Source organism: Bufo gargarizans, chromosome 1, assembly GCF_014858855.1.
Source record: "Bufo gargarizans isolate SCDJY-AF-19 chromosome 1, ASM1485885v1, whole genome shotgun sequence".
NCBI classification, from domain to species: Eukaryota; Metazoa; Chordata; class Amphibia; order Anura; family Bufonidae; genus Bufo; species Bufo gargarizans.
The window spans coordinates 33,132,613-33,159,365 of record NC_058080.1 but is presented as its reverse complement, the minus strand read 5'-3'; positions in this window follow the sequence as shown (position 1 = coordinate 33,159,365).

Below are 26,753 nucleotides of genomic sequence, written 5' to 3'. Positions count from 1 at the left end.
GTTTTACAGGATCAGGTCACCTGCAGGCTCTCACCTACAATGTTTTACAAGGACATCTCCCCTGCAGGCCCTCACCTACAATCTTTTACATGGTCAGCTCACTTGCAGGCCCTCACCTACAATCTTTTAGAGGGTCAGCTCTCCCTGACTCACAATGAGCCGAACCCGCTTCATCGGGTGCTATATAGCACCTGATGACTTGTTCCGGCCAGCCAATCACTGTAATGCCAGTAGCCAATATCTAGGCCTGACACACAGACGCTATTGCAGCACCGATGTGACAATTCGCTGCAAGGACCGTTTATAGGAAAATTTCAGTAAATTATGGAAAAAATATATTTGTTGTCACTAATATTTTTCCCAATATCTGGGCCTGACACACACACATTATTGCAGCACAGATGTGACAATTCACTGCAAGGACCGTTTATAATAAAATTATGGATAAATTATGGGAAAAATATATTTGTTTTCGCTAATATTTTTCCCAATATCTGGCCCGACACACACACATTATTGCAGCACAGATGTGACAATTCACTGCAGGGACTGTTTATAGTAAAATTATGGATAAATTATGGAAAAAATATAATTGTTTTCAATAATATTCTTCCTATCTCTACCCCTGACACACAGAAGGTATTACTGCAGACACCCTCTATAGAAAAAGAATCGCAAAGTAGGAAAAAAAAAATTGAAGACTACTTTGCAAGATGAAATTGCTGCCACCACACACAATGGTCCTTAAAATGACTTTTAGGTCTTTTAAATCTTTTAAAATTGAATATATTGCGATCACAATCTCCCTACACTGTCTTTCCCTTTCTAAGCGCAGCTTTCCTTGACTCACAATGAGTTGAACCCGCGTCATTGGGTGCTATATAGCACCTGATGACGTGTTCCGGCCAACCAATCATTGTAATGCCAGTAGCCAACATGACTACTGGCATTGCAGTGATGGCAATACGTACCTGTCACCACCAGACATCTGAGAAGCTCTGACAGACGTTCTTCAGAACCTCCTGCTTGAGGTTCCTTTTGTTTTGCTTTTGTTTTCTCATCTCGTTAGCCTCTCTCAGCTGTCATGTAGTTGCACTGATTGCATCCCTTTAAATCCCTTCCCATACTGCATCACTTTGCGGTTTATACAACTTCCTGGAGTGTGTGCATGCTGGATGCTACTACTGAGTCTTCTACAGATAAGTTTTGTTCATTCATTTGTGTTTTCCTGTTTGCTGGATCCCAGGTGACCCTGACTCCCTCCGTATGAAGTGTAGGGAGCAGGTGGTCGTGTCCCCTCACTATTATAGGGTGTTCAGGTGTCATACAGTCGAGGAACAAGGGTATGCAATCATCTACCATAGAGATTTTTGCATAGGCTGAGCAGTAAGGGAGAGAGCCAGGTCTGTTGCAGGGCTTACCCTTTGGTTCATTAGTTTTGGATCCAGTCAGTCAGATCTTCATTTAGTGTCTTCTAGTTTTCTGTACACCTTCCGTGACAGTACCTGCACGTTTATTGGCTGGTTAGCAGCCACGAAACTTGCGGGAAGGAGCCTCGAGCATGGTGCTCAAGCTCATGTGGTACTCGGCCGAGGACCGCCATGTGCCGAGCATAGCGATGCTCGAGCCAAACAGGCATTTGGCCAAGCTTGCTCACTCAACACTAGTGTGCACATAATTTTTATGTTTTTTTGTTGTTGTTTTTTTGTGTTTTTTACAAAGGGGCATGAAAGATATTCTCCTTTGCAAAACAAAAGGAAAACTACTAGCAGTTTGCAGTAAGGGTACAGAGGGGTGGTAACTAGTTGGGGGAGCTGTACCTGCACAGACTGACAATGGCAGCACTAAGTGGATAGAATCAAACTGTGCAGGGACACCACCCCCACTGGTTTCCATCTCTCAGAACCCGTACTACAGGCTGCTAGCAATTCATTCATAACTTCTAGTAGAAATAACACAGGAATGGCACAACACAAAGCCATAAGAACAGATGCTCCAGAATTGTTATTACAGTTGCAAGAATAAGTATGTGAACCCTTTGGAATGATATGGATTTCTGCACAAATTGGTCATAAAATGTGATCTGATCTTCATCTAAGTCACAACAATAGACAATCACAGTCTGCTTAAACTAATAACACACAAAGAATTAAATGTTACCATGTTATTATTGAACACACCATGTAAACATTCACAATGCAGGTGGAAAAAGTATGTGAACCCTTGGATTTAATAACTGGTTGACCCTCCTTTGGCAGCAATAACTTCAACCAAACGTTCCCTGTAGTTGCAGATCAGACGTGCACAACGGTCAGGAGTAATTCTTGACCATACCTCTTTACATAACTGTTTCGGCAATATTCTTGGGATGTCTGGTGTGAATCGCTTTCTTGAGGTCATGCCACAGCATCTCAGTCGGGTTGAGGTCAGGGCCACTCCAGAAGGCGTATTTTCTGCTGTTTAAGCCATTCTGTTGTTGATTTACTTCTATGCTTTGGGTCGTTGTCCTGTTGCAACACTCATCTTCTGTTGAGCTTCAGCTGGTGGATACCTTAAATTCTCCTGCAAAATGTCTTGATAAACTTGGGAATTCATTTTTCCTTCGATGATAGCAATCCATCCAGCAGCCCCAAACTATGATGCCCCCACCACCATACTTCACACTTGGAATGAGTTTGTTTTTTTTTGTAAATTCTTTATTTCAGAATTTTCCAATAAAGAAAAGACAGTAACAAAACATGTACAGTTCGTAAAGTACAATCAAGAAGTACAGTATAGTAGCGAGCCAACTAATGTACAGTCTTCAATTGGGTAGTCAAAAAGTGTTTCAGAAATGTATAAAGTAATATCATTTAAAGCAAGTAAGTTTACTTAAGTCTGTCAAATTTTCAGCTGCACTGTATAATAACAGGAAAGGGAACTAACATATAACACAAAACACAATAGACGGTAGGGTCTAACTTTGATTCTTATTCCTTGGATGTAAAATTATATAGGTTTAAAACATATCCACATTCGAGGATCAGCAACTTAATTTATCATTACATGAGGTTAGTCAGGGTGCCTTTATCAAATGCATGGACTCTTATTTGAGATATTCTTGGCAGGGGCTTAGAGGCCAAGTCGTTCCATTGATACTTGATCTAAGGGAGAGGGAAGTGAGGGAGAAGGGCAAAAAAGGGGGGGGGGGGGTTCTATAATTACATCTGTGTCTTATAAAAGCTCAACCATGGCTGCCATATTTTTAGGAAGGCCTTCCTGTTACCCCTTTCCCATCCCACCATTTCCTCCATAAGGCAGATTTGATGTATCTTATCCAGCCATTCTTTAATGGAAGGAGGCTCTGGGCTTTTCAACTTAGTTGGGATAATGTATTTGGCTGCAGAGATCATATACGTGGCTAGGTTTCTTCCTGAAGGTTTGAAACTGTTCCGTGACAACCATAGTAGAACCAATGTAGGGGACAATGGGATGTGAGAACCGCAGACCTTGTTGATAGTGTGTTCTACCTCCGTCCAGAATGTTGAGATATTCTTACAGGACCACCAGATGTGGGAAATGGTGCCTCGCTCTTCCTGACATCTCCAACACCTATCTGTAGGGGAGAGATGAGCTCTATATAGAAAATCCGGAGTTTTATACCATCTAGATATTATTTTGAAAGAATTTTCTTGAATACGTATGCATTTTGAAAATCCATGTGAGTGTCTTAGTATTGTACTAACTTCTTCTTTAGACAAGGAAGTCTGCAGCTCTCCCTCCCATGCTCTCAGGTAAGTTGGTTTCTCACTTGAAAAATCAATGTGGAGGGCCTTGTTAGAGAGTTTGGCCAGTTCGATCCATCTTTCCAGTTGTATAGCGTGGAGGTAAGACTTTAGGTCAGGGAGAGACAGACCCCCATTGTTATTTTTCCTAATTAATAGGGGGTATGCTAGACATGGCTTTTTATTGGACCAGAGAAAGTTACTAAATAAAATACGTATATCTGATAGATATCTGTTTGATAGAGGGATGGGTATGCACCTCAAAATATATAGGATCTGAGGCAAGACATAAGTAGAAAGAAGATTTTTCTTACCAAGCCAAGAGAGGAAAGGGAGTTTAATTGAAGCTAAAAAGGTTTTAATTTTGCTAAATAAGGGGACGTAATTAATTTTGAATAGGTGCACAGGGCTGGCTGGAATCGTAATTTCATGGTGTTTAATAGCCTCTTTTGGCCATTGGAAAGAAGTGCTTGCTCTGATCTCTGAAATATGTTTCTCCGAGGCTGTTATATTCAGTATTTCAGATTTGTCATAATTGACCTTGAAATTAGAAATTTCACTAAAATCTGAGAATATTTTAATCACCTCCGGGATAGCATCTTTAGGGTTCGTTATAAAGAGAATCAAGTCATCCGCAAAGGCTGCCAACGAATGAGTTTTCCCATTCACTTTAAGGCCCAAAATATCCTCAGAGTCTCTTAATTTACCCAGTAATATCTCTAAAGACAAAATGAAGAATGCTGGAGAGAGAGGGCAGCCCTGCTTTGTCCCATTGGACATGGGGAAAGAGGGTGAGAGAGATCCATTAATCAAAACTCTAGCAGAGGGGCAAGAATAAAGTGAAAATATGGCTGAGACAGATAAGGGTGGGAAGCCGAAGTGACGTAGAACCCTATCCATGAAATCCCAGTCAACCCTATTGAATGCTTTTTCAGCATCAGTGCCCAATAGTGTTAAGGGGATTCCATGTTTTTTTGCGTAATGTATGGCGTGTAGGACTCTGCTAACATTGTTTTTGCCTTCCCGACCCTTAACAAAACCTGCTTGTTCTTCACCAATTAGCTTAGGGAGTAACTTTGCTATTCTGAGGCTTAGTAGTTTGGCCCATATTTTGATATCTACATTAAGGAGGGAGATTGGTCTGTAGCTGCTACATTTGGTTGAGTCTTTCCCCTCTTTAGGGATAACGGTTATGTGTGCAATTAATGATTGTGGAGGTAGGGAGTGACCTTCTAGAAGGAAATTACATAAATCTGTTAGTTGCGGGACGATGATGTTTTTAAATTTTTTATAGTACACTATGGGTAGCCCATCCGGGCCTGGGCATTTTCCTGATGGGATACTCATCAATACTTCTAGTACTTATTTTACTGTGACTGTGGAAAGTAATGAGTCTTTCTCATCTTTATCTAAGTTCGGGACCTTAACCACTTCTATAAAGTTGTTAATTTTGGCAATGGTTTGGCACGGGTCTTTAGATGGTAGATTATAGAGAGAGGAGCAGAAACTGGCAAATTCCTCTGCTATTGCAGGAATATTAGTGAGTTGAGGGCCTTTATCTGGTTTGATGGTGGAAATGAAGGCTTTCTCTCTTTGGCCTTTAATCATTTGGGAAAGAAGTTTGGAACCCTTATCTTCATGGATGTAAAATTTATATTTAGCCGACCTAAGAGCTTTAGCCGATTTGATGTTTAATAGGTCCTTCAACTGACTTCTTAGCTTAAGGATATCATTATAGTTGGTGTCCAAGGGGTTACTTTTATTAATATTTTCCAGAGCAGAAATTTGGGCTAGGATGGAATCTGTCATGGCTGATCTTTGTTTGCGTACCCAGGATCCAAGGGAAATAAGTTCCCCTCTAATAAATGCCTTATAGGCCTCCCATATCATGGTCTTATCTACAGAGGGAGTATTGTTTAGCTCAAAAAAGGTTTTAAGTTTCGCTTCTAATTTATCTCTATCTTTTTCATTTTCTAAAAGGGTTTCATTAAGTCTCCACGACCATTCCCTGGGGGGGAGACCTTTTAGTCTGATCACCAGAGAGACAGGGGCATGGTCAGAGATTGTAATCTGTCCAATAGTGGAAGACTCAAGCCTCTCCAATGCATGATTTGATATGAACAAGTAGTCTAGACGTTGGTAGGTCCTGTGAACAGCTGAGAAAAAGGTATAATCCCTGTCTCTAGGGTGAGCCAACCTCCAGACATCTGAGATTTGGTGAGTGGATAGCGCTTTTCTCAGCTTACGTAATTGTGCAACAGAGTATTTGGGAACATTGGAAGTGGAATCCATAGGGTGGTCTAGTACTAAATTCAAGTCTCCTCCCAATATTAAAATACCCTCTCTAAAATCCTGTAGAGAACCGAGCATTTTACTTAGCCAAGGTATTTGATTATTATTAGGAGCATAAACATTAACTAAGGTAATTTTTTGGCCATAGAGCGTACCTTTTAGGAATATATATCTGCTCTCAGGGTCAATGTACTGCGCTTGGATTTGAAAGGGGACATTAGCACCTATTCCAATTGAGACACCCCTAGAAGCCGAAGAATGGGTACTATGGAGCCATTTTGTATAATATCTGGAAGTGAGAGTCTGCGGTTATGTCTAAAGTGCATCTCTTGCAGGAACAGCAGGTCTGCCCTCTCTCTCCTAAGCATTTGGAAGACTTGACTTCTCTTTTGTGGGAGATTGAGCCCATTAACATTGAGTGTTATTACCTTAAAAGGATCCATAGGAAGTGGGTGGTTGCCTAGCAATGGAGGAGGATACATCCTGGAGAGATAAATGTTTCTTGACCCCGAACCCGTCTTGAGAAACTATATACAGAACAATAAGTATATAATCGAGCATATTATTACTCAAATAACACAAAACAAAATAGCTACCTCCTGTAAAGGGGGAGATACAGAAAGGTAGAAGGAAAAGAGCTTCCTAAAATTGGAAGGAGGTATAGTAAATTATAAAGTGAAGGAGAAAGAGTAAAAGGGTTAAAGTGAGGGAGGAGTACTGTGAGGTACACAAAGCCTGAGTGAACCTCTCAGCACCGGCTTTTTAAGGCAATCCGGCAGGAGAAGGGGGAAGAAAGACAGACAACACAAGCAAGTATATCAAAACTTAGTCCTCCCTCTCCCGACAGCGCCAGAGCTGTGGGCTCCCACACATTTGATAGCTGAGATGTACAGTGGGATGCGAAAGTTTGGGCAACCTTGTTAATCGTCATGATTTTCCTGTATAAATCGTTGGTTGTTATAATAAAAAATGTCAGTTCAATCTATCATATAGGAGACACACACAGTGATATCTGAGAAGTGAAATGAAGTTTATTGGATTTACAGAAAGTGCTATAATTGTTTAAACACAATCAGGCAGGTGAAGACATTTGGACACTGCTGTTGTCATTTTATTGATTCCAAAACCTTTAGAACTAATTATTGGAACTCAGATTGGCTTGGTAAGCTCGGTGACCCCTGACCTACATACACAGGTGAATCCAATTATGAGAAAGAGTATTTAAGGGGGTCAATTGTAAGTTTCCCTCCTCTTTTAATTTTCTCTGAAGAGTAGCAACATGGGGGTCTCAAAACAACTCTCAAATGACCTAAAGACAAAGATTGTTCACCATCATGGTTTAGGGGAAGGATACAGAAAGCCGTCTCAGAGATTTCCGCCGTCTGTTTCCACAGTTAGAAACATATTGAGGAAATGGAAGACCACAGGCTCAGTTCAAGTTAAGGCTCGAAGTGGCAGACCAAGAAACATCTCGGATAGACAGAAGCGACGAATGGTGAGAACAGTCAGAGTCAACACACAGACCAGCACCAAAGACCTACAACATCATCTTTCTGCAGATGGAGTCACTGTGCATCGTTCAACCATTCGGCGTACTTTACACAAGGAGATGCTGTATGCCAGAGTGATGCAGAGGAAGCCTTTTCTCCGCCCACAGCACAAAAAGTGCCGCTTGAGGTGGACTAAAGCATATTTGGACAAGCCAGCTTCATTTTGGAATATGGTGCTGTGGACTGATGAAACTAAAATTTAGTTATTTGGTCATAACAAGGGGCTTTATGCATGGAGGAAAAAGAACACAGCATTCCAAGAAAAACATCTGCTACCTACAGTAAAATATGGTGGTGGTTCCATCATGATGTGGGGCTGTGTGGCTAGTGCAGGGACTGGGAATCTTGTCAAAGTTGAGGGACGCATGGATTCCACTCAGTATCAGCAGATTCTGGAGACCAATGTCCAGGAATCAGTGACAAAGCTGAAGCTGCGCCGGGGCTGGATCTTTCAACAAGACAACGACCCTAAACACTGCTCAAAATCCACTAAGGCATTTATGCAGAGGAACAAGTATAATGTTCTAGAATGGCCATCTCAGTCCCCAGACCTGAATATAATTCAAAATCTGTGGTGTGACTTAAAGAGAGCTGTCCATGCTCGGAAGCCATCAAACCTGAATGAACGAAAGATGTTTTGTAAAGAGGAATGGTCCAAAATACCTTCAACCAGAATCCAGACTCTCATTGGAACCTACAGGAAGCGTTTAGAGGCTGTAATTTCTGTGAAAGGAGGATCTACTAAATATTGATTTCATATCTTTTTTGTGGTACCCAAATGCATGCACCTGCCTAATTGTGTGTAAACAATTATAACACTTTCTGTTAATCCAATAAACTTCTTTTCACTTCTCAAATATCACTGTGTGTGTCTCCTATATGATATATTTAACTGACATTTTTTATCGTAACAACCAATGATTTATACAGGAAAATCATGACGATTAACAAGGTTGCCCAAACTTTCGCATCCCACTGTACCATTAGTTTCATGGGCATCTCAGATAATATGTTTAAGATATAGGAAGGGCCAAAGAGAAAGTTATTAAATAAAATTGAGTTAAAATAAAGCAACTTAAGATAAAGTAAGTGAGATCAGGAATCTCACAATCTAGATGGTTAATGGCGAATGTAAGGAGTGATGGGGATAAGGAGACGAAGGCAATAGTGAGAACCCCAGAAGTCAATACCAAATAATGGCAGCAACATTATATAACATCTAATATGGACTCCTTGAACCAGGGGTTAGCACTAAATGCCCCGTAACCAGCATTTAACCCCATAGAGGTGAGATTGAATATACTAAAAGAAAAAGATTATAATCATCTTCAAGTGTCCTGAAGTTCTGCTTGACGATTCATTGCTTGAGGGGACTTGAACTTTTTGGCGACCCACCATTCTTCCGTTGCAGGCAAGGGTGGCATCTTCAGATCATCCGCCATCGGTAGCCAAGAAGGGATATTCAAGGGTTCTATCTGCAGAGCATCCCACATTTTGGTAAGTTTGTCCGGGTGACGAATAATAACCTGTTTCCCATTAATAGTAGCACACAGGCCGAATGGGAAGAGTCAGCGCAGGGGGTGTCTTCTCTCTCTCAGGATATCTGTAAGTGGCCTTAGTTGTCGTCTCTTGGCTAGGGTACTCGCTGCCAGATCCTGAAAAAGCTGGATTTTACAGCCCTCAAGTATCGTGTCTCCTTTGTGTCTAGCTGCAGTCAAGATGGCGGCTGTATCCACAAAACTGAGTAACCCGCATATGATATCTCGCGGCGGGGCATCAGGTGGGGGTTTGGGCCTGAGGCCCCTGTGGGCTCTTACTACAATTATTTTCTCTGCCCTTTCTTGGCCAAGTAGTGTGGTAAAAATCTGACTGACCGTGTCGGGTATGTCGTCCCTTTGCACGCTCTTTGGAATGCCTCTAATGCGAACGCTCTTTCTTCGGCTCCTGTTCTCCTGGTCTTCCAGGTGCAGGAAAGCTGAATTCATCTGTTCACAGACCTCTGAAACTTTAGCCTGCAGCACTCGACAGTGTACTGTCAGAGCAGTTTGAGATTCTTCTAAGGCCGCCACTCTGTGTCCCGTTTGTTTGAACTCCGTTTCAATAGCTGAGAGTTCTTTCAGGACGGGTTCAAAAGCTAGGGCTAGAGACTCTTTGAGGAAGGCTCTAGTAATAGGTATCGAACCACGTTCACTGTGCGTCTCCGACATGGTGCAGGAACCCTCGTCATCAGATACCTCTGTATAGTTCATTGCGGCGGCTGCTTCCTGCGCCATCTTGGATCTCACAGCCGGCGAGGACAATTTATTTTTTAAGTACTTGTCCAGGTCCGATTGTCCTTTAGTATGTCTGGGGGTCATCTGAGACTCCTTGGACCTCTCCTTGGTCGTTTTTCCCATGATAAAGTGGTGTGGGAACCCGTAGTTTTAGCTGAATACAGGTGCTGTTATGAGGAGCTCACGGGTCAAGCGGCCATTTCCTGACGCGGCTAGCTCCGCCCCCTTTGGAATGAGGTTTTGATGTTGGTGTGCTGTGCCTCTTTTTCTCCACACATAGTATTGTGTGTTTCTTCCAAACAACTCAATTTTGGTTTGATCTGTCCACCGAATTTTTGCCAGTACTGCTGTGGAACATCCAGGTACTCTTGTGCAAACTGTAAACATGCAGCAATGTTTTTATTTGGACAGCAGTGGCTTCTCTGTGGTATCCTCTCATGAAATCCATTCTTGTTTAGTGTTTTTTCGTATCGTAGATTCGCTAACAGGGATGTTAGCATATGCCAGAGAGTTTTGTAAGTCTTTAGCTGACACTCTAGGATTCTTCTTCACCTCATTGAGCAGTCTGTGCTGTGCTCTTGCAGTCATCTTTACAGGACGGCCACTCCTAGGGATAGTAGCAACAGTACTGAACTTTCTTTATAAAAAAAAATTCTTACCGTGGACTGAGGAACAGCCTTTTTTGGAGATACTTTTATAACCCTTTCCAGCTTTATGCAAGTCAACAATTCTTAATCGTAGGTCTTCTGAGAGCTCTTTTGTGTGAGGCATCGATCACATCAGGCAATGCTTCTTGTGAAAAGCAAACCCAGAACTGGTATGTGTGTTTTTATAGGGCAGGGCAGCTGTAACCAGCACCTCCAATCTCATCTCATTGATGGGACTCCAGTTGGCTGACACCTCACTCCAATTAGCTCTTGAAGATGTCATTAGTCTAGGGGTTCACATACTTTTTCCACCTACAATGTGTATTTTTACATGGTGTGTTCAATAAAAACATGGTAACATTTAATTCTTTGTGTGCTATTAGGTTAAGCCGACTGTGATTGTCTATTGTTGTGACTTAGATGAAGATCAGATCACATTTTATGACCAATTTGTGTAGAAATCCATATCATTCCAAAGGGTTCACATACTTTTTCTTGCAACTATATATGGGGAAATATTAAAACAGACATGTCCGGAGCGGTTAAAGGTCCTCTTTAAAATATACACATTATATCTTTGGTTGGGGTGTGTGTGTGAGAAGCCTGTTAAAAATAATTCTGTGGGGCTCAGCAGTCAGTTCTAGTTATGCCACAGGGCATCCCCCTATCTACTGCCCCCTGATTGGCTGATGAGGTTGTCTTTCAGCCTCTGAACCAATCAGGGCAAACCCTCCCCCCACTTACTCCCAGTGTCATGTAATCTTCTTACTCTCTTGTGGTTTCCCTGCCAATATTAACAGTAAAATGGTGCTGGGCGTCCGACGCAAAGGACAAAAGCTTCAGATTTGTTTGATGGACAAATTATTGTGAAGTTTGTAACAACAGGGACACTACCACTCCGACATTCCTATTGCTAGCCTGTGTAATGCCCCAGATTCCTACCTACCAATGGAAGGTTTCTAGGAAGATATACTTAGTAGAGATGACCTTGTGGTTCGCCCGGCGGCCGAACATGTGATCATATGGCGATATTCCCATGCACAATATTCTTTTGCATTGCGCCGAACTTTGACCCATGACTCATCCATCAGATAGGACAGGACAGCCAATTGAGATGTTTCAGCACATGGACGCACTCCCAACTCTATAATAGAACCCGACCTGGCAGCCATTTTACATTCTGTGTTTTGCCAGTGTAGGGAGAGGTTGCATTTTGGAGCAGGGACAGACTGTTAGTAACTTATGGACACCAAACGCTAGCTAATAGGGTCGCAAAAGTCCTTTTAAGGACTGGTAAAGTTGTGCTATCGATAGGTGTGATACACAGAGGGGTGTGATACACTTATAATATACTTTCTAACATAGAAAGTATATTATATTGCATTTGTATGCTTCCAGTAAATACTGATTGAGGGCTGCGATCTATCAGCTTCCACAAAATAGCGGTAGAGGTTTTCCATATTCCTGCGTCCACAAAATTACTGCTTTACCAGCTTCAACTGATTGAGGCCTGCCATATATCAGCTTCCACAAACACTGCTCTTCTCTAGGGACTTTGGCACAGAGTCATTTTGAAAATGACAGGCAGAGGAAGAGGCAGGCCGTTCCACAGGGGTGGTGGGGGTCGGGCAGGTGCACCAGGCCGGAGCCTAAGTGGGAAGTTGGAGAAGGTGCGTGCGATTATGTCAAAGGACGCACCACAGTTGGTTGAGTGGCTCACTTAGCTTTCTGCTTCTGCACCATCCTCATCCTCTGTATCTGCACCGTCCTCACTCTCTGCTGTGTGCACCCCAAAGACACCACCACCATAGCCCCTCCACTCGAGAGGAGTTATGAGAATTTATTTTCCCATTCATTCCAAGACCTTACCGAGAGGAAGAGGAGGGGAGTTTAGAGGAAAAGACGGAGCAGCAGAGAAGCAGGAGAAGCAGGTAGAACTCGCTGTGCACAGGAGGCAAATAGCAGACTGCAAATGTATCTGGAGCGAGCCATCCACCATGCACGGTCACATCTTGCGCTCCCAGGACGCCGGCACATGGCTCAGCAGTGTGGGCTTTTTTTAACGTGTCAACTGCTGACAATAGTGTTGCCATCTGCAGCCTGTGCTGTCAACGCATAAGTCGCGGTAAGCCCAACACTCACCTAGGGACGACCGCCTTAAGAAGGCACCTGGCCTCCCATCACTGAGCCCAGTGGGAGCAACACCATGAGAACCCACAAAGCCACACTCCAGGCGCTCACCGTCCTGCTTCTTCTCCTTCACCTTTCCGGCAGGAAAATGGATGTGCAATGTGCATGTGATAGCTATTTCTCTGCTGTCCATACATACAGCTACAGACATAGCGCTGTGATGTCACAACAATACTTAGTGCACCAATCAGTGATATCTACTTAGACCTTATAAATGTGAAGTTGTGTGTACTGCGAAAGAAAAATTGCATCATTAGGGATTTTCGCAATGGCACATTTTTTTTTAAACACTCTGCATATAAAGTGATTGTTCTGACATGCATGTGGAATGTAGTCAAACGCACCGCTGTAATGTCACATTACTTACAGTGAGGAGTTCTTCATCAACATCGGGAAAATTGCTGCCAACCATCTTTTCTGATCGCATCCAACTTCGGGTCGGTGGAAACCATTTGCTGTAGTAGGCCACGCCTATTTTGCGCATGCGCATAAGCGAATATTAAATTGCCGATATTTTGCAATGAAAAAAATAATGAATGGAGATTGCAAATTCACATAATACATCTGGTATCACTGTCCGTGTTGTGGGACTATTTGTGCACGTCTAGTAATTATTTGGTGGCTGCAAATATGACCTGAAGGTTTTTCAGGTTCACCTGCCATTCAAGTCTATGGGGCCGCCGCGAACACATGGTTCGCAAACATTTGAGCATGAACGCACATTTGTGTTCGCAAACCGTCCCGGAGGAAGTTCGACCATCACTAATAGTTAGTTGTGAGTTGGAAAGGGACCAGAGCTTGGGCATTGAGGGGAGTGTTCCCACCTCCTGCAGCAGGGTTCTTCCAGGGGAAGCAGCTTGTAAAGCACCACAACCCATTGCAGTTGATAGACAGAGTATTACTAGGGGCTCAACAGCCAAAGTCACCCCACTTTATGGTACCAGAACTGCTGGAAAATCCAGTAACCAGACTGAAGCCAGAGATTAGCACAGCAGCAGAGAGAGAAAGTAATCATATCTACCTGCCAGTTTACCCCTAGATTGCTGGAGCCAAGAGAAGGATCAAGTATTGTTTGGATGTCACAAGTTTATTCAAGTAAAACTATTGAACTTCACCAAGTCTGTTCTCTTACTCCACCAACTACAACTCCTTTCTTGCTATGGAGCCTATCCCCAGGGAGCAATAGTATCCAGGTAGGAGCACAGTGACACAAACTATTAGGGCCACAACATACCAATCGGCCTTCGTGAACACTGGGACCCGATCAGCCCCAGGGGGGCACACTGCAAATGCTGCACCCACCATTCTGCTACCCATACAATGATGAGGGTGGACAGTCCATAATCACATACATAATATAACACTTCTTACCTCCTTGGTCTGTTTCCATATTATTGACTGGGTGTTTATGTGAAGCTGTTCTCCACCGACGGCCCATGGTGTAAAATTTCCTATTTCCACCTTACGTACATCCATATGTGTGGTCTTATTTATAATTATCCAGTTTATTATCTCATATGGATGTACAGCTTCCCTCTCTTCATTAAAGTAATATGAAGGTTTCATTGGATCCAGTGGATTCTTCATCCCTTGTATGTAGCGCTGTAACCTCCGTGTGTAATGTCTGACTCTGGTCATTGAGTTTTCTCCATATTGGTCTCCTATAAATGAGAACATTTCATGTAGAGCTTTTGCCAGGACTTCTACTGCATAATACAGTCGTGGAGAGACCCCTGACGAGAGGTAATTCCTCATACTTGGCATAGTTTCTGTTTTAGTCAGATTATAATCTATATAAGTATAATTATATGTAATGAAGGAATCTTTATCTCCAGTTCCTGCTATTATATCTAATAATGTCCACATAAACTCATTATGGTGTATATTTGGGAGTTTCCTGTAATTTCTCACCAAATCTTCCTCTCCTGGAAAAGTTTGTAATGGAAATTCAACTGCTAGACTTCCATTCAGTTGTGGGTACTGATATTCTATAATGAAGTTACTGGAAGCCCAGGATGGTGGAAGGATAAGGATTTTGTCTATAAATACAGATGAGTGGTTTTCTAGTAATTTAACTCCATTGATAGATAAGCTCCCACACATTATAATGATATTGATTTGTGGGTTCTTCAAAACTTGTAAAATCCGCTCATTGTTCTTGACATTCTGCTGTGTAAGTTTTATGGTGAAGGCGGCACAGATCCCGTGCTCGCTCATGTACTTTGTCAGTATTTGCAGTTCATTCTCTCCGGTATCATCATCCGACACTAAAATCCCAACCCAGGTCCAGCCAAAGTGCTCCAACAGTTTGGTGACGACCATATTGTGGATGTTGTGATTCTGGACAGTTCTGAAGACATGTGGATAGAGGAATCTATCGGATAACGAGTGTTCGGTGGCTCCATAGCTGATCTGCAGGACACAGGAGAAAAGAATTTCATGTAGAACATTTTATATTAAATTATTTAGTAGGAAAGTCAAGAGAAAACTCCCAATAAGACCTGGACTGAACAACTACATGAATGTGAGGTACAGAAAACTTCTCTCTTTGAGATTCAGAAATGATTTTCTCATATTGTCACATGGTGTGTCCTAATGTCAGACATGACGTTCTGAGCCCCAAGATTCCACTAATTATATGTAGAGATGTCGCGAACATAAAATTTTCCGTTCGCGAACGGCGAACACAATTTTCCACAAATGTTTGCGAACGGGCGAACCTGGCGAAATGCCATAGACTTCAATAGGCAGGCAAATTTTAAAACCCACAGGGACTCTTTCTGGCCACAATACTGATTGAAATGTTGTTTCAAGGGGACTAACACCTGGACTGTGGCATGCCGGAGGGGGATCCATGGCAAAACTCCCATGGAAAATTGCATAGTTGACGCAGAGTTGGATTTTAATCCATAAAGGGCATAAATCACCTAACAATCCTAAATTGTTTGGAATAATGTGCTTTAAAACATCAGGTATGATGTTGTATCAATCAGGTAGTGTAAGGGTTGCGCCTGCTTCACAGACATTGACAGACCAAACTCCCCATTTAACGCACCGCAAACAACCGCAAACAGTCCATTTGCACAACTGCAAACTCCCCATTTGCACAAGATTGGATACCAAGCTAGTCATGTCCCGTTCCTTGTCCTCACTGACGTCATTGAAGGTCTCTTCCTCCACCCAGCCACGTACAACACCAAGGGTCCCCGAAAGGTGACAACAAGCCTCCTGGGACGCCTACTGTGGTTGGTCTTCCACCTCCTCAAAGTCACCTTCCTCCTCTGACTCCTCTTCTTCAGACTCCTCTCTCTGCGTTGCCGCAGGTCCAGCAATCGACGACGACAAGGCTGCTTCTGGTGGTGATGGTGACCACAACTCTTCCTCTTCATGCTCATCTATGGCCTGATCCAGCACTCTTCGGAGGGCACGCTCCAGAAAAAAACCATATGGGACGAGGTCGATAATGTTGCCTTGGGTTTGACTGACCAGGTTTGTCACCTCCGCAAAAGGATGCATGAGCCTACAGCTATTGTGCATGAGCGTTCAGTAACTCGGCCAAAAAATACCCAGCTCCGCAGAGGCTGTCCTCTTTTTTTAAATTAAAAAAATAATCTGTTCTTACCAGATTAATCTCTGTTTTGTCCCCTATCAGGGGCCGGTGTATGAAATAGATTTTAGGAACCGGGAGATGGAAAAAGATGCTTGGTCGGTCCTCTTACTTCCAATTTGGGGCACTGCGTGTGTGCTGTGCAATGTATTGTGCTACCAGATATGAGTGGTATGTTAAGTAGTACTATTCCTATCAGTTTAATCCCTGTTACGTCACCTATCAGGGGACGTGTATGAAATATATTTTAGGAACTGGGAGATGGAAAAAGATGCTTGGTCGGTCCTCTTACTTCAAATTTGGGGCACTGCGCATGCGCCGTGCAATGTACTGTGCAATCCCAATATGAGTGGTATGTTAAGTAGCACTATTCCTATCAGTTTAATCCCTGTTATGTCCCCTATCAGGGGCCGTTGTATGGAATAGATTTTAGGAACCAGGAGATGGAAAAAGATGCTTGGTCGGTCCTCTTACTTCCAATTTGGGGCACTGCGCATACACCTTTGAATGTACTGTGCTACCAGATATGAGTGGTATGCTAAGTAGTACTATTCCTATTAGTTTAATCCCTGTTACATCACCTATCAGGGACCGGTGTATGGAATAGATTTTAGGAACTGGGAGATTATAAAAGATGCTTGGTCGGTCCTCTTACTTCCAATTTGGGGCACTGTGCGTACGCCTTGCAATGTACTGTGCTACCAGATATGAGTAGTATGATAAGTAGTACTATTCCTATCAGTTTAATCCTTGTTACGTCCCCTACCAGGGGCCGGTCTATGGAATAGATTTTAGGAACCAGGATATGGAAAAAGATGCTTGGTTGGTCCTCCTACTTCCAATTTGGCAATGTACTGTACCACCCTATATGAGTGGTATGTTAAGTAGTACTATTCCTATCAGTTTAATCCTTGTCATGTCCCCTATCAGGGGACGTGTATGGAATAGAGTTTAGACAACCGCAAAGAGTTGTCAAAAGTTGACACACTCATTACAAAAAATGTATTCCTCTATGCGTCAATCTTGGTGTAATCATGAATGTGCTCGTGCGCACGTTTTGCAGATTGCAGGCGATGGCGGTTTTTCAAAGCCTATGGTCGTGCCTTTTTTTTTTTGTTTTGTTTTTGCAGCCACCGTGCAGCACCATAGGCCAGAAAAATTAGGCATGTACACATGCCTGAAAAATTAAGTATTGAAGTTTTCCAGGTAGAAAGTGCACTAAAACATTTCGGCTTGAACCCTAGTTGGTGGAGGAGAAGTCACGCAAGTCATCCGGCATGCAGAGATAAAATACAGCAGCGTGTGGACCATTTTTAACCCAAGGAAGCTCATCTTATCAGGCCTTTTTTAGTCAAATGTATCGCCCACTGTCAGTACCTTAGGGATCCATGCCTCATTCATCTTAATAAAGGCGAGGTAATCTCGACTTTTTTGACCTTGGCAACTTCTCTTCTCAGTGACAATACCTCCTGCTGCACTGAAGGTCTTTTCTGACAGGACACTTGAAGCGGGGCAGGCCAGAAGTTCTATTGCAAATTGGGATAGCTCAGGCCACAGGTCAAGCCTGCACACCCAAGTCAAGGGGGTTCATCGCTTCTCAGAGCATCGATATCTGCAGTTAAGGCGAGTTAGTCTGCTACCTGTCGGTCGAGTTGTTCTCTGAGGGTGGACCACAAAGGGCTGTGGTGATGCGTAGGACTTAAAAGCTCTGCATGTCCTCCATCAACAACACGTCTGTAAAGCGTCCTGTCCTTGCCGGCGTGGTCGAGGAGGAGGATTACTTTCATATCTTCCCCTGTTAGATTCCCGTTGTGCTGTGACATCACCCTTATACACTGTGTAAAGCATGCTTTTTAACTTGTTTTGGAACTGCTGTATCCTTTCCAACTTCCGGTAATTCGGTAACATTTCAGACACTTTCTGCTTATACCGGGGGTCTAGTAGCGTGGCCACCCAGTACAGGTCGTTCTCCTTCAGCCTTTTTATACGAGGGTCCCTCAACAGGCACGACAGCATGAAAGACCCCATTTTCACAAGGTTGGATGCCTAGCTACTCATGTCCCGTTCCTCGTCCTCACTGATCTCACTGAAGGTCTGTTCTTCCCCCCAGCCACGTACAACACCACGGGTACCAGATAGGTGACAACGAGCACCCTGGGATGCCTGCTGTGGTTGGTCTTCCTCCTCCTCAAAGCCACATTCCTCCTCTGACTCCTCTTCCTCAGACTCCTCTTCCAGCGTTGCCGCAGGTTCAGCAAGCGATGCTTATGAGGCTGTTTCTGGTGGTGATGGTGACCACATCTCTTCCTCTTCCTCTTCATGCTCATCTATGGCCTGATCCAGCACTCTTAGCAGGGCACGCTCCAGGAATTAAACAAATGGGATGATGTCGCTGATGGTGCCTTCGGTGCGACTGACTAGGTTTGTCACCTCCTCAAAAGGACGCATGAGCCTACAGGCATTGCGCATGAACGTCCAGTAACGTGGCAAAAAAATACCCAGCTCCGCAGAGGCTGTCCTAGCACCCGGTCATACAAATACTCGTTGACGGCTTTTTCTAGTTGGAGCAGGCGGTCAAACAATAGGAGTGTTGAATTCCAACGTGTTGGGCTGTTGCAAATCAAGCGCCTCACTGGCATGTTGTTTCACCGCTGAATATCTGAAAAGTGCACCATGACCGTGTATGAACACCTGAAATGGCCACACAACCTACCGGCCTACTTGAGGACGTCCTGTAAGCCTGGGTACTTATGCACAAAGCGTTGTACAATCAGATTCAACACATGTGCCATGCACGGCACATGTGTTAACTTGCCTAAATTCAATGCCGCCAACAAATTGTTTCCGTTGTCACACACCACTTTGCCGATCTCCAGTTGGTGCGGAGTCAGCCACTGATCCACCTGTGCGTTCAGGGCGGACAGGAGCGCTGGTCCGGTGTCAACCACAAGAAGGCGTGACACTGTTGCATCCGGGATGTGGAATAGCCCCTGGGGAGATAGGGGGGGTGCAGTTGATGTGGAGCAAGACGCTGCAGCAGAAGAGAAAAGCCGAGGAGGTTAGCAAAGAGGGTGGAGTAGGAGGAGTAGAGGAGGTGGCAGCAGGCCTGCCTGCAAGTCATGGCGGTGTCACCAACTCCTCTGCAGAGCCACGCTTGGCAGCCGTCAGCAGGTTTACCCAATGCGCAGTGTAGGTGATATACCTGCCCTGATCGTGCTTTGCAGATGGACCCTTGCCCCAACACTGTGTGCCAGACATGCCATGACTTCCTTTTCCACAATAGAGTACAGGTTGGGGATTGCCTTTTTGTGAAAATAAATTTTGGCCGGGTACCTTCCACTGCGGTGTCCCAATAGCTACAAATTTTTTGAAGGCCTCAGACTCCACCAGCTTGTATGGTAAAAGCTGGTGGGCTAAGAGTTCCGACAAGCCAGCTGTCAGACGCCGGGCAAGGGGGTGGCTTCTTACGCTCAAACATGTCCTTGACAGACACCTGACTGTGGGCAGATGAGCAGGAACTGCTTAAGGCGAGAGGCGGAGTGGCGTGTGGTTGAGAGGGGGCAAGGAGGACAGCAGTGGTTGACATGGCTGAAGATGCTGGACCAGGAGGAGGATGGTGGCTTTGAGTTTGTGTGCTGCTTGTACTCATGTGTTGATCCCATAGGTGTTTGTGATGTGAGATCATGTGCCTTCGCAAAGCAGTTGTACCTATGTGGGTGTTGGACTTCCCACGACTCAGTTTCTTTTGGCACAGGTTGCAAATGGCATCGCTGTTATCAGAGGCAGACACACACAAAAAATGCCACACTGCTGAGCTTTGCAATGACGGCATTCTGGTGGTGGCAACAGCATGCGTTGATTGGCGTGCTGTCTGGCTGAGCCCGAGTGCCGATACATGCTGTTTGACTGTGCCACTAGCTCCTTGCGACGACCTCCCCCTGCTTCCAACTCGTCTCCTCCTCTCTGTCTCCACATCTGAACTTTCCTCCTGTTCTTTTTCTCTTCGAGCGGGCACCCACCTGACATCCACGGACACATCGTCATCATCAACCGCTTCACTTGTATCTGACAACTCAGCAAAGGAAGCAGCAGCGGGTACAACATCATCATCATCATCACACCGTATGTCCATGTGTGTAATGCTGCCTGACTGAGACATATCCCTGTTATCTACATCCTCTGGCAGTAATGGTTGCACATCACTCATTTCTTCCAACTGATGTGTAAATAACTCCTCTGACAGATCAAGTGAAGCGGCTGTGGTGCTAGTGTTGGTGGTGGCTGCAGGCGGGCGAGTGGTAACTTGAGAGGTGCCCGAAGCTGAGCTGGAGGAGGATGGTGCGTCAAGGTTCTGAGCGGAAGCTGTAGAAGATTGGGTTTCTGTGTTAGCCAGTCAACTATGGGGTGGCCTGCCTCTTTTTTTAGATTAGTTTAGTTGTACTATGCGTGCAAGCTACTGTGACACCAGATATGAATGGCACTGTGCACTGGCAGAAGTTGGCAGAGTAGACGCTGTAGGCCTGACACACACGCTTGCAGGCAACTGACTGCTATTATATTACAGTCAAAATAGTTCTTATATACATATATATATATATATATATATATATATATATATATAATCTACTGTGACACCAGATATGAGTTGCGCTGGGGACACTGTGCACTTGCAGGGCCTGAAATACACACGCATGCCGGCAACTGACTGTTATTATATTACAGTCAAAAAGATATATTTTTTTTTAATGCAAGCCACTGTGACACCAGATATGAGTGGTGGCACTGGGCAAGTGGGCACAGTATACGCTGTGAGCCTGACACACACACTGGCAGGCAACTGCAATTAGATTGCACAGGAAAAAAAAAAAGCAGACTGATGTTCTAGCACTAAAAAGGGCTTTTTGGGGTGCTGTCCTTACAGCAGAGATCAGATGAGTCTTTCATACACTAGCCTAGCTATCGATGTCCCTATTAAATCAGCAGCAGCAGCACTGTCCCTCCTCTCACTGTGAATGCAGCTTCCGAATGAATCTAAAATGGATGCTGTCCAGGAGGTGGGAGGGTCTGGGAGGGAGGGTCTGCTGCTGATTGGCTGGCATGTGTCTGCTGACTGTGAGGTACAGGGTCAAAGTTTATTCAATGATGATGAATAGGGGGCGGACCGAACATCGCATATGTTCGCCTGCCGCGGAACGGGAACAAGCTATGTTCGCCAGAAACTGTTCGCCGGCAAATAGTTCGGGACATCTCTAGTTGACATATGCTGCCATAAGCTCTGATTCCAATTCTTCTCCCATCTCTACCATATCACTCAAGTTCCTTTTTATATTTTTTTGGTTTAGTTTTCTATGCATGTCTTTAATGTATGATTTTTCCACCTATCATACATCCGGGTGAACTTTTACTCTTTTAATGCTGCTTCTTGCTCTAAATTTTCCAGTATCTTTGAGGTTGGTTTTCTGGCACTTGATGAACATTCATCTGTTTGGGCTATATTTGTTTGAGGCAAGACTAATGCTGCATCAAACTCTTCTACCTCAGACAGGTTCCCTTGCTCTTCCCCCTCTACTCTATCTATCTTTGTATCCTCTGACAGTGGCATGGTAATACTAGGTTCAGACATTTTACTTTAAATGCTATAACAATCAATAATAATAAAATGCCTCTCACTTTAAATGCAATATTGACAAATGCAAAAATAAATGGCTTTCACTTTAAATGTACCGGCAATAAATGCAGGCAATAAATGACTTTCACTTTAAATGCTTTAAAGTCCGTCTACTACAAACTGTCCTTTGTTTTATTTTAGAGTCTTTTATTCCTGAACTCAAAAATGTCTCTGTGATGACTTGCGATGCTCTGTGCAGACTTGCAATACTCTGGGATGACTTGCGATGTGCTGGCTTGGATACACTGCTTGCAGGCTTTGGGCCTAGTGGCAGGAAAATAGCTGGCTGCAGTACATGGCATCTTCGTGGATAGCAGTGCAGGCAATCTACAGTAGCTCTGGACTTTGGCCTCCCACCATGCGTCTCTTTCTCTCTCTAGGGATCGCAGAAGGGTTGGCGCTCTTTCTTTGACTATTTTGCCTTTGCCGTTCTGCCACTTTAAGAGTCGGCTGCAGTTTGACTAATGCACACGTTCTATGGCCTCTATGGTAGCTCCGCTGAGGTGTCTTTGCTTGCTCACTCAGGGAACAGTTTCTGTGCGGCAGTATATGCTGGAGCTCTGCTGCTTCAATGCGCTCTTTACTGTGCAGGTTAAGGAGTGGTATTGCTTCGCCCTCTGAGGGTAATAGTTCCACTGTGGCAGGCGCACTATGAAGTGCCTTTTGCGCTGTGACATTAGAAGAGTTTTGATATCTCTAACTTTTTAGTCCTACCAGACTGTCTGTTACTCTGTAATTCTTCTAGCTACGTTCTATGGAAACAGTAGGCCTAAAGAGCAAAGCAAATGCTTGAAATAACTTCTTTATTAACTTCAACTTTTCTATATATATAACACTGCCGCCTCCGCAGCAGATAGTCCATGTACATAACACGTGTTAAATAAAGTATCACAAAATGGCGGTTCGACTGCTCAATAGTGATGTCGCGAACATAAAATTTTCCGTTTGCGAGCGGCGAATGCAAATTTCCACAAATGTTTGCGAACGGGCGAACCGGGGCGAACCGCCATAGACTTCAATAGGCAGGCAAATTTTTAAAACCCACAGGGACTCTTTCTGGCCACAATAGTGATGGAAAAGTTGTTTCAAGGGGACTAACACCTGGATGTGGCATGCCGGAGGGGGATCCATGGCAAAACTCCCATGGAAAATTACGTAGTTGACGCAGAGTGTGGTAAGTTGAATTTGCAAAGCGATTAATATAACCTGCATTAATCGCATTGCGATTACAAATTAGATCTGAGTTCCTAATGGTTGTATTGCTAGAATTGACGAATATAACGAATATAGCACTATATCCTCAATCTTAGTTATATTCTAGCAATACAACCATTAGGAACCCAGCAGCTCTAAGTTGAATTTGCATTGCGATTACAACTTAGGTCTGAGTTCATAATGGTTGTATTGGTCGCACCATCACGTGGTAAAGGGGGGCGGGGGTGTGACTCACTGCAGCCTGGTGAGCGATGGGGCGCCGCGGCAGCTGCCCTGCAGGAGTCTCTGGTGCCGGGAGGAGGAGCTAGGTAGAGCGGCTCTGACTTTATAGACCAAATTATTTTAATAATACCCCAATAATAATAAGTTAATAACTTAACCCCATTCATAAATTACTGTGGATTATTATAGAGATGGCCTCAGGCCAGGAGACATAAGGGGTTGGGTTGAACTGTGGGCTGGGGCCACCCGGCCACATTTAATAATCTTTGCTCAGGGGGGCCCTCATAAATATAGACCCACATGGTGTGGACTGGTCATTTTTACTAAGGAATATAGTTTAAACGTTTATGCACAAAAGAGAAAATAAGAAGTCAGCTCCAATCAGATATCTGCACATAGACCGGGGGGGGGGGGGGGGGGCAGGGGTGACACCACGCCACTGTAACCATTAGGAACCCAGCTCTAACCTGCATTAATCGCATTGCGATTACAACTTAGTCAAATTTGTGACACTGCAGCTTCAGAATGAATCTAAGATGGATGCTGTCCCTAAGATGGATGCTGTCCTTGCTATTTCATAGGAGGTGGGAGGGTATAGGAGGGAGGGTATGCTGATTGGCTGGAATGTGTCTGCTGACTGTGAGGTACAGGGTCAAAGTTTTGTCAATGATGACGTATAGGGGTCGGACCGAACATCGCATATGTTCGCCCACTGCGGCGAACGCGAACAAGCTATGTTCGCCGGGAACTATTCGCCGGCGAATAGTTTGGGACATCTCTACTGTTCAATCTTGTCATTCAACATAAAATGGTGGATATATTACTTTCTTCAGTATCTGTACTCTCACTTTAAGTTATTTAAGCACTTTATAATCTCTCTGAGAGGTGTATCTTAGGTCTAACTAATAGTTCTACTCGCTCAACTTGGTTTGCAGTTTGCAGTATGCAGTTAGCAGTAACTATCTGTAGATTGGTTGAGTAGGATCTGGTATGGTTGTATGTAATTTGGATGGCAATATGGAATTTGAATTTGTATGCAATTTGGATTGCAATATGAAATTTTAATTTGTATGGTGGTACTGTAAACAAACATAACTGGTTCAGTATACAGTTCTAATCACAATACTAACAATAGGAACATGTTAGAACAGTTCGAAATACCTATTTTGGCCTCTCTGCTTACATAAAACTCAGTTCTTAGTGGAGTAAATGTCTGTTCAGCGCCTCTCCTCTGGTGTAAAGAATCCAGCTAGGGGAGTTCCCACACAGGCTCAATGTGAGGCTGGCTATGATTGGTGAAGACTCATGCTCAGTGTGAGGCTGGCTGTGATTGGTTAGGACTCATGGGCAGTAACAACAGTTTAACTCTATGCTTTCTGTTGTTTCCGCGGTGTCATTGAGCTTACCTTACATTTTATAATAAATCTTAAAGGCATACTATCTTTTCTGCTTCATATCATATTAGCAACCTAGGACAGGCCTTAGCTTGCCAGCTACAGCAACATTATTTGGTTCAGGAAGTCATACAAACTATATTTTAGACTACATCCTAACTCCTCTGGGAATGAGAGTCAAAGAATGGGGATTATTATTTTGTTACTTAAAGGTGATGCTCAGTCTTGTGCTTTTTCATTGCTGACCGGCATACGGCAGGGAGAGTGTTCTGTGGAGTCTTAGTGCTCTGAATTTAGGAGATTGGCAACTGATACTGAGTGGAATGACCCAGCCCTTTGTAGTTAATTCTGTCTGTAGTTAATGAGAACCTGGACACGTTGGAATTTCACGAATATCCTGAGTCATTGGAGGTGGCCATGTCTCTTCTTTTTTTTATTTTTTATTGAGCAAATCAATAAAGTACAATAATAGAATAGTGGAGGGAAGACAAGGCTCCACTACTCTTGCATAGGTCAAAAACAGAATACAGGTCTGTCAAATGTATTATAAGTATTACAGCTTCATTGTTAAGGCAAGTCATTGGAAAGACATCAAATGGATAAGACGGAAAGTGGTCACCATTCATTGCGTTGAGTTGTCACTGTGCATCACATTTCAACACATCCGAGACGGGCTATAGTGGGGAGGGCAATACCCTCTGTAGAATTTGGAAACAGGGGGGTAATGGAAGTGCAGGGAAACATTGAGTGTAACTGGCTCGCAGGAATGAGTTCCCTGAAAGAACATTAACTGCAAGATATTGTCTAATGACCTCTAAAGGAGATCCATCGCTCCCAGACCTTCATAAATTTGTGGTGAGATCTCAGTTCCCAAGAGGATAGCTCCTCCAGTCGGTAAATCTGGTCAATCTTCTGAAACAGGCATCCTCAAACTGCGGCCCTCCAGCTGTTGCAAAACTACAACTCCCAGCATGTCCGAACAGCCTACAGGTATCAGACTACAGCAGGGCATTGTGGGAGTTGTAGTTTTGCAACAGCTGGAGGGCCGCAGTTTGAGGATGCCTGTTCTGAAACTACTGTTCTATAGGGGGTACATAGGTGAATAGCCATAGTAGAGGAATCAGCAGTTTGGCAGCATTTATTAGATGTTTAAAGTGCGCCAAATTAGATGGAGGAGGGTCTCGTGGGAAAAGATTCAGGAGAGCTACTTCAGGTGCTGGAGTAATATCAGATCCACATATCTCATTACAAGTTTGAAAAATCTTATCCCACCATTTTAACAGTGTTGGGCACGTCCACCATATGTGGAAGAAGGTGCCTCTCTGCTTTAAGCATCTCCAACATATGTCGGAAGCTGAAGCCGAGTAAAAACATGTCTTGTCAGGGGTTTTATACCACCTTGTGATAATTTTATAGTTATTCTCCTGGATCTTGACACATCTCGAGGCCCTATGTGAGGAGTTAAATATAGTAATGGTATCAACCAAGGATAAACATTTACCTAAATCTTTTTCCCATAATCTAATAAAAGCTGGCGTTAGGGTGAATGGGGGAGTCCTCAATCTGTTATACCACTGTGATATGAATTTATGAGGTGTGGAATCTTGAGTGACAATGTGCTCGAACCAAGTTATGGGGCGTAGCAAGGTGTGCAGATGGGCGTTTTGAGACATGTGGAAAGTGAAGCCCAACAAAGCTGGAGCTTGATATTTTCAAGAGATCGCCCATTTCCTTCATGGAGAGTAGCTGGCCGTTGCTATAAAGGTCCGACAATCTTAACTTAGACCCACTAATCTCTGTGGGAAGGCTGCTTCTTAGGGCCTAGGGAGCTAAGTGAAAAACATCACCTATTCTGAGAGTAGGGGACGGTAGTGGGGAGTTCAGAGGGGTGTTTTGCAAGGTGTACCATGCATGCAGGGTAGCCTTCATGA